Source organism: Fulmarus glacialis, unplaced genomic scaffold, assembly GCF_000690835.1.
Source record: "Fulmarus glacialis isolate BGI_N327 unplaced genomic scaffold, ASM69083v1 scaffold12233, whole genome shotgun sequence".
Lineage (NCBI taxonomy): Eukaryota > Metazoa > Chordata > Aves > Procellariiformes > Procellariidae > Fulmarus > Fulmarus glacialis.
The window spans coordinates 105,967-111,966 of record NW_009201166.1 but is presented as its reverse complement, the minus strand read 5'-3'; positions in this window follow the sequence as shown (position 1 = coordinate 111,966).

Below are 6,000 nucleotides of genomic sequence, written 5' to 3'. Positions count from 1 at the left end.
AATAAAATATTAACTATACAGGGAACAGTAAAATGGTTGTGAACAGACACTTCTTGCTAACTCTTTTGTATTACAGGCATCTTTGCAAGTTGACCAAGTTCTTTGAAAGGCTTATGTTATACAGGATAGTATTGTACAATGGATATACGGCACAAGGAAAAAAAAAATCATAATTTAAAATAAGGACACAGTGTCCTCTATGTTTTTTAGGCAGGGAATCCACCTTAAAGAATCTGACACTTCTACAGTTGAGTAAAATTTTTTTACAAAAAAGGGATTTTACAAATCCCCTTTTACAATTGCCACCCATAACATCAATTATTTCATGTTCTGGGGATTATCTCTGTGTTTTATAGAATTCTCCAGCTGTACCATTTCTACTGCAAAAAAGCAAAATACCGGTATATTTCTACCTATTGATTAATTTTGAAAAGTAAATAGATGGAATATTGGATGAAACTGGATGAGGACAGTACAAGAGATTGTGACTCTGTGTGGATGACTGAAAGACTGCTTTCATTACTGTGGTTATAACTTTTTGGAAAAGTCTGACTCCTCTCCTATTGATGTTAGTGACAGAACAATCACTGATTTCATTGGAAACAGCATCAGGCCCCATAAATTACTAGTACATTTCATCTAAGTAATTAATGAGACTGAAAAGTTCTGTAGTAACACTCAGGCAATCCTCACATGCCCTGTTAAATGATAAAGCCTGTTTTGGGCTGGGTGAAAAAGAAATAAGCACTGAAGGAATGTTTCAACATTATTTGTGCCTTCTACAGAAAAGAGCTACCATTTCTTTCATCCTTCTGATATGTCTCCACTTCTAAAATTAGAATCTGAGTTAGAATCACACAATACCTGGCAGGATCATGCTAAGAGATGCACTGCATAATGATATGAATAGAAAATATCCAACTCATATTATCTTACACAAGGTTTGCAAATCACTATTAAACTAGCTTTACCAGAAACATCCAGAGAATTGCTATTAACACTTTTCTTACCAAAAGAATAATGGCCATAAGATAATTCATTGAAGTCTATAATCTAAAAGAGAAATAGGGCTTGCCACTGCTGTTCAAATTACTGGACCTTTACATGTAACACCTCAAGCAGCAACTAGTCACCGACGCTTCAACAAAAGACATCATTGCTATTGTCCAAAGCGGCACAGATAGGGAGCAATTCACTGCCCTAGGAATAAGCTAGTATAACTAGGCTAGTATAACAGAAGACTAAGCGGGTACTTTATGAGTCAACATTCATATTCGACCAGCAAAATGGTTACAGGTCTGCTAAGCCTCTCTTCTGAAGTTACTCCTTCAGCCCATTAGTGCAAACTTATCTAACTCGCTGTCTGTTTCGTACTGCACATTAGAAAGAAATGAGCTCAGCCTTGGTATGAGCAAGACCAGTGGTTAGTGGGATGCAAACCAAAAGTGGGTAGTAACCCAATTGTCAGTGGGTAGTAACCCAATTACAAAGACAATATTAATATTTTAGACAGTAATTTGGAATTGGATTACAATCACAGGCAAAAACTTGGTCTTGTAGAAAATCTTGCTTAGACATGGTGAGATTTTTTCCTCCTTTTCCAGTTTTCGCCACCTCTCCTTATTTTCTGTTTGTGAGATAGCTGTATAAACACCATCTTCCTGCTCTGTATAATTGAAGGTCACATGTGGTAGTCACAAGAACACAATGATTATTGCTGCTATTGAGCATATTTATGGGCAATAACAGAGTCTGCTATTGTACTGTATACTGGGTGTTTCCCAATCATCGCTCAGAAAAAATCCAATAAAACTGGTATGCAAAAGGTGGGTTTTGTATCTTTACTCAAAACTTTTTCTTACACATGAAAAGTAAAGACACGAGTGCAATTATTAGTATGGTATTACTGTTTCTTTTGAATGTCTTTTCTTTTGTAGACTGGCTTTAATAAAGTCCATGTGAAACCTGTAATTATATCTTATAGGCAGTAAGTATTTGATTTTCAAAAGCATGTACTGTGTTCCTCTAAATCAAGAGCAAATTTCTATTGCGTTGTACAGCACCTTCATCACCTTAATGGCAAGGATCACATACACTTTTGCGAACCCATTTGTGACAGCATAGTAAGAAGTTATTACGACATATCTGATACCAGCTTTTCTTGCTATCAGTTGGAGCCCTTTGGATGTGAACCCCTTTGTCAGTTTTGGAGAGACAGGGGGACATGAGTTTGCTGACAATCCAAACACTGATTTGTCATTTCTACCGTTTGTGTATCAGTTCCTGGTCTCCACACAAAGCTCCTGGAGGATCTTCATTTGTACATTCCCAACTGTAATTCTCAGAATATGCAGACCTTCTTCACAATAATATATAGTCGAGTTGTACTTAGGTGTCCTTTCAGAGCAAGGAAATTGCCCACTGTTGCGTGAATTACAGTCTCCTTGCTTTTTGCAATGTAGAAGCAATACTGGACCATCATTTTCTTTTTTTGTTTGTTTTTTGCCAATGTGATATATAGAATGTATCAACTCTCCCTGGAGCTGTCTCAGCACTCTTGCCTGTCCCTTGCAGAGGCAGACATGGCAACAGCAATCTGTATTTGCCCATCAGCCAGCACTTTTAGTACAGAATCACAAACCGCGACATGCACATCGTTGTCCATATCTTTAATCATACTGCAAACTCCTTTTATTGCTTTAAAAATTAATCTAAGAGATTGATGAGCTGTAAACCAGAAAATTCTTTCTCCTGCAGACACTGGTGGCACTTTCTAACACCCCAGAATAAACACACTGAGTGCTGTTATGTTCTTCTGAAATAATGACAGAACAAAAGCAAGAGGACTTTAGAACGAGCTTTCATTACCAGAGACACTGCCATGTGAGGAAGTATCGCAAGCTACTCTTGTAGGCAAAGATACCCGAATATAACCAGACCCTTTCAGATGACAGATGCTTATCTGAAACATAGGACAGGCTGATTCACAAGCTATTCTGACAATTTTATTTTATTTTACAAAAAGAGACAGAAACAAAAAAACCACCTACCTCCAATGCATCAGGAAATTTTTCGTAAAAGAATTGCCTTTCCCTCTGATTTTTCACACTGTTATGCCTCATAAAACATCTTTCTGAAGAACTACATCCCACAGTAGAACCTCTTTTCTAGCAAAGACACTCACTTGATAACATTTTGAGAGAACTGGGAGAAGGTCAAAAGGCCAACTAATTACATCATTAGCTGTAGAAAGAGCTATATATCAATTCCCCATAATAAATGCATACAATTTTAATAATCTTTTAAAACTGGAATTGTGATGAGCATTTTTAATAAAATAATATATCAACAATCAAGCAGCATTTTTGGTAAGCTGAACTGTTTCACATTACAGATTTTTTTCTGTTGCTGGTGTCTAGGATGAGTAGAAAAGAAAATCTAGTCTCTACATTTTCCAAGTGATATGGTAGGTTTTAGTCACTCAAGGGTTTAACCAGTAGCTCAGTTTTACAAAATGAAATTCTATATAGTAACAGGGTTTCTCTGTGTACTGCTTAAAATACTTGGAAATTATTCCACCTGTTTATATCTCAGTTTTACTTACAGCTAAGTTTCACTTGCCTCTTTTAATTACTTTTACCCCAACAGTTTATTTCTGTGCATTCGGTAACAAGTTTAGAAGTTCTAGTTTTTTGAGGATTTGTAGTTACAGGCCATCCTTAAGGATTTCTGCATTGTTGCACTGTGTTTATTAAATCAAACACTTCAAAGAAGTCAGAAATATTTTACTATTAAATCACACGCGTTTGCTGAGTTTGCCTCTGGAGTTGCAAAACTTTTACACTGTTACCAGCTGATGGGTTTCCCAGTGACTGTAATCTTCAAGTTCTGATCAAAACATAAAGACAATAGCAATAACTAGTAATTTTAAAAGGCTGAAGTCTAAACCGGCTGACAAGAGTAATACAATGCCACTACAGTGCCTGTTGGATGAATCAGCAAAACCCGCATAAGCATCTATAGGGGACGTTTCATGAGTAAGGAGAAGGCGCTCGGTGCCCATAGGTGCTGTCAGAGCAGTGGATTCCCTGTCCAATGAGGTGGAATGCTCCGCGGGCACATGGTTTACGCTGCTCAAAATAACTTGGGACCTGCAAACTGACAAATGCTATTGCTCCGGTGGTGACAGGTTGTCCAGCTTCTTACAGCCATCCTCGTAATAACGAAGGTTAACTTCCTTCACTGTATGGACTCCTAGCTGTTTCTGTTCCTGAGGACTCGAAGAATACCCTCACTTCCTTAACTTTAATCTCACACTTCTGGATAATTGTCATCGCTACCAACTGCCAGGGTTGGGCAGCAACATCTGGAGGAATTAAAAAAGGTAATCCCTCAACTTTAGATCGGTCTACATTTTGATTTTGCAGCACAGGTGCAGAAGGGTTTGGTGAGCATGTATATTTGAATGCTAATTATTGCTGATAAGACATATACAGGGAACAAATCGTTTTTAAACGGACTGACTTAAATTATGCTGAGGCATGTGTATTGCAGTGAAAGAGAAACAATGTTCTGCAGCATTATAAAGGGCTTGAATAGCATGGTGGGCTTCTCAAAATCCCTCAGAGCCAGTCTGACTCCTCCAAAGAGTCAACAGAAGATTGTAACGACCTGAAAAGTTCCTTGCTGGGACTGTATTCTTCCCGCTTATTCTCCCTCCACATTCTGAAATATTTACATTCTGGTATTCACCCTTAAACCAAGATGCCATAATTTGGATTTCCTTCTTAAGCAAAATCAAACCTAATTTAATGTGACCCCATAGTTAAATACTTTCTATTTATTTATTTATTTATTTTGTCGTGTAAAATGACCCCACTGGCTATATTTAGTGCTGGGAGATCTGCTCTCTGGATTAATGTACACAACAGCTGCAGAAACAGTCCTGCTAGAAGGGCATATCTCTCCCCCTTGAACTCTCACTATCTCCCTTGCTCTTTTTCTCTCTCTCAGAAAAGTATTTGACTGTCAGTAGCAAATGTTTGGCCCAATATATTGCAACATTAAGCAGTAATCAGAAGCCCATCTTAAATTTTACAAAATAATATGTCAACAATTGACAAGAGAACAGAGTAGCTCTTGAGTGTATGTCAATAGAACATTATACAAATCATACTAAAGACACTGATTACTTTATCAGTAGTTTTGTTTTGGTCATGAGGTTTACATTTGTGAAGACGCTCTAGAGTTCAAGAGTGGAAACAAAATCAGCACACGTTAATGGAACAATTTAATAAACTTCAACACTGCTCTTCTCCCTCTCCTACACCTCCTGAAGGTCCCTAAGGTCAGGATATTTCTTTCTGTCTGTCTTTTTTCTTTCAGAAAGGGCTAACAAAATTAAACAGCAATAGGAACTGTGTTAGTTCCTGTAGCTGAGCAGAATGATATTTACATATCAGATATCATTTATAGTCAATTCAGGAGTTAGCTAGGTTTTTATGTGACAGACTACCAAAGACAAAAGAGAACTGTGTGCTCTGTGCTGGTTTGCTATTCCTGTGCATTCTTTAGAGATTTTACAGCAGGTCTTGCTGTGGTACTGAAGGAATGTTTCTCAACAACAGCTGCTAAGAATTAGCAGTCTAGGTATATTTGCACATAAACACAACATTAAGATGGTTTGTTAAAAATTTCCACAATACCATAACAGCAATTGGACAATGCAATCTAAATCGTAATCTAAATCACTGGCAGGGAAAAAAAAAAAAATCAGTTTACTTTTCTGTTTAAAACTTAACAGATTTAGTGACAGGCAAATTCATTTCGCCTAATATAAATCTCATTTAAACATCATAGTTTGAAAATATGATTCAACTGTGAAGGTTTTTATGTTACAATGTTCTTAGGGAAGACTGATGAAAAAGCATAAAAAAGACAGAACAGCAGACAAAAAGAAACAAATACAGTGGGAGTGGGAAAAAAGAAAGGCACAATTGG